Source organism: the organism of the source record quoted next, unplaced genomic scaffold, assembly GCF_019419815.1.
Source record: "Pyrus x bretschneideri cultivar Hongxiangsu unplaced genomic scaffold, Pyrus_bretschneideri_v1 Contig13, whole genome shotgun sequence".
Taxonomy (NCBI): domain Eukaryota; kingdom Viridiplantae; phylum Streptophyta; class Magnoliopsida; order Rosales; family Rosaceae; genus Pyrus; species Pyrus x bretschneideri.
The window spans coordinates 3,264,492-3,267,985 of record NW_025999424.1 but is presented as its reverse complement, the minus strand read 5'-3'; the positions used below and the strand labels follow the sequence as shown (position 1 = coordinate 3,267,985).

Sequence of the window (3,494 nt, the reverse complement as noted above, 5' to 3'; positions counted from 1 at the left end):
GGAGTTGACGTTATAACTTTAATTTATAAATTAGCAGAACAAAATAATTTGAATGAATGATTATGGTCATGAATTTCTTTTTAATATTCTCGCAGATTTAAACATTACAATTAGGCTATACTAAAGTTCTCCCTTGAAAAATAAGAATCATACTTTATTATTTTTAGATTGTTTTTTGATAATTGAATACGCAGGACCACGCTTGGCATGACAATTTGCATTGTTCATTAAGTACATAGGGTGAGATCTATAATAAGATTCATACTTCTTATTAGTCAACACTTGTCAATTATCTACATGACTGTTACATACGTAAGCGACTGATACTAGCATTCTTGAACACGAACGACAAAGCAAAGATACAAACACAAACTCTAATATCCGACGACCACAAACGGATTTCACCGGACCTTCCGACGACCCATAAGCCCAAGGACCTTCTCCCAAAGGCCAACACTTCCCACACTCCTCAAATCAATCACACTTGGGCTACAAGCTACCACAGTCCAATAACCAGATCTTATTTCATCCTTCAACTGCTCTTTCTCCCTCCCACAACACCCATAAAAAAACCTAAACTCCCCGAGCCCAACCATATTCCTCTTCACCATCTCAGCTGCACACCCTACACTTTCCTTTGTCCCATAGTACAACCCCTTCATCACCTCATCAAAAACTCCACTCGTCCCAACTACATCATCACCCCCTTTGGGCCTCACTAAGAACAAACCCTCCTCCAACAGCCCGCCGAAGAACAACGGCGGTCCAAGAACGTGCCCGCCACTTCCAGAGTGGTCGATCACGTTTCCTTGATCAACATGAGGGATGGCCGGTTGAGTATGATGCCCGACGATTCCAATGGCCCAGTACCAGAATGACCGTCCTTTCGAATATGTGGACCCCGTCGAGCTTTTCGGTTACAAGGAGTAGGCAGCCCTTTTCAGGCTCGTGGATTGCGTGAGCCCATTTGTCACCAACAGTGATGGGCTTAGGTTGATCCACCAGAGTGTCAAGATCAAGTGAGGAAGTAGAAGTGGGCTCTTTTGGCCTTGATTTCTCTGCAACTACCAGTCTTGCTATGAATGATCGCCAATCTGCATCAATGGAAGGTTTGTGATCACCGTTGGATGGCGTTGATGACTCCCCGCGGCTACCTATCATTCGACAGAAACCCCGTTAGAATATGGACGAAGAGCACGGGATTTTTCCCTGCTTGAAACAAAAAGGCAATACAACAACTTACATGTTATTGAAAATGGAATCCCAACTCTTTTGGATTGAAATTGAGTGAAATTTCTGTTGGAAGAAGTAACAATGTTGGTGAAGGAATTTGAGGCAAGAAAACAAGCTTCCATTGATGAACTTTTGACGTCGATCAAAGCTTCACATATGGCAAGAAAAAAAGAGCAGATCATACACTCATATATAAGCTAATAATATATGCAAAGACTGAATGAGTGAGAATAAATGTGCACCCTCTTCACTCTATTCCACAGTACTAAGTGACTTATCTCTTCACTTTATTTATTTCCTTATCTCCTCCTATCTCTAGTCCTTATCTACTCTCTTCTATGATAGTTTTCTCTCTCTTCACTCTTTTCCGTCTTTCTTTCATCCCTTCTCTCCATCTTTCTCTCTCATAAATCCTCACAAAAACGAAAAATTAAAAATTATACAGTACCATTGCCGAATATTTTCAAGTGTCTTCTTTGCAAACAAAATAAACATCAATACTAGCAGAACTTGCGTTTCCTATCCGAAATAGAAATCGCCCAACCAAATGAAACAGCAACATATTTCTTCACCAATCAGTGATAGCTTCTCAGCAAGTCCCAAGTGGTTATTGAAACTTTATGAGTTTGCCACCGGAAACTCATACAGGAAATAAGACATTGAGATGAGTTTAGCAGCTCTCAAAACTTAATATAGAATATTGATCACTATATCAAGTTTTCATTTCATTTAATTTTGTTCATTTCTCCCTCCTTCCTCCCACAATCTCCTCTCATCCCTCTCCCTTATTTATTTTTCTCATATATTTTCTATCTCTAACACAAGAAAAATATCGGAAAAGCAAATTAAGTTAATTACCAACTCTTTTCACGAAAATTAGGATTTCATTGACTGAATCTTCTTTCTCACATATTACCACTTCGCACTCAACTAATCATAAGCAGAGTTCAATAAAGTCCAACTCACAAAAAAAAAAAAAAAAAAAAAAGGGAAAAAATAATGAGTAAAAATATATAATACCCCAAACCTAAACCTAAACCGTGGTAGAAGTTAGGAAGCTCATCCAATTGTTCTTCTAGTTTCGTTGCGAAACGTCGAATGACCATGTTCAGATGCTCTTTCAATTTTCCTAATGTATGAACAATTGATGTAATTGCGCTTTTATACAATGTTTTGAGGTATTCGCTGGCGTACTCAGCTACAACGTTCACAAGCCAAACAACCCAGAAGAATAGGGCGACTATCCCTAAACCTAGCACAAAGATCACCACTTCTAAAATCACGACAAGAGTTCCAAAGAGGAGGCTAATCTTATTGATGATTGATTCTACCAGATCCAAATTAGGGCGACCTTGAACATGGAATATTTTGGAGTCAATTAGTGATCCGCCATAAGTGATTAGCGCAATGATAAGTGACACAATAGTTGAGTAGTTTGTGTCAAACATGGACTCATTTTTTATTCCCTGCTTTAGTTGGATGAAGATGCCTAGCATGGTGATGAGGGAAGAGATATTTTTATGTAATACATTTGTAAAACGTTCTTGACTTGTGCTGCTATACATGGTTAATGAGAAAATTAAATGGAATTACATTAATGAATTGTCCATAATATCTAATTTAATCTTAACTAATAAGAAAATGTTAAGGAGACTGCATTTATGTACCATCTAACGTGCTAAGTGATGTGTACATGTCACATCAATTAATAAATTTATCTCATTGGATGTTGATTGTAAGCATCACATGCTACTGAATATGTGATTTCTTATTCTAACTAATAACAAGAATGAGAACGTATGATATATCTAGAAATCAATCAAGCCAATATATCCTCTGAAATGAACTAATTGAGAACTATGATGTATCTATACGTTAATCAAGTCAATATATCATTCAAAATCAACTAATTGTGAACATATGATATATCTATAGATTAATCAAGCTAATATATCACTTGAAATCAACTAATCAAATAGGTAAGTTAGTAGAATTGTACACCTAAATACTTTCTTGTTTCTTATTCACCAAAAATTTACAATATACACACATAGAAACCTTACAAGAAAAACTATAAACACAATATATTTCTTCCTAATAAAGGACTCCTACTATCTATTCTTAAGGACTCTCAAGTTAACAGTAACAGGATACCTAGATAGCCGCTATTTTCTTCAATGCCTAGACTTTTGAAGAGCTGAGTTCTTTATAGATTAACTTCTAATTAATCAGTTTTAATTTCAACACAACATCGTTTATAA

The 3,494-nt window shown here is 36.6% G+C and overlaps 1 pseudogene; it reads right to left on the bottom strand.

Moving 5' to 3' along the window:
* Window positions 1-294: 294 nt before the first annotated feature.
* LOC103951022 lies at window positions 295-2,459 on the bottom strand (annotated as a pseudogene).
* Between the last annotated feature and the right edge of the window lie 1,035 nt (window positions 2,460-3,494).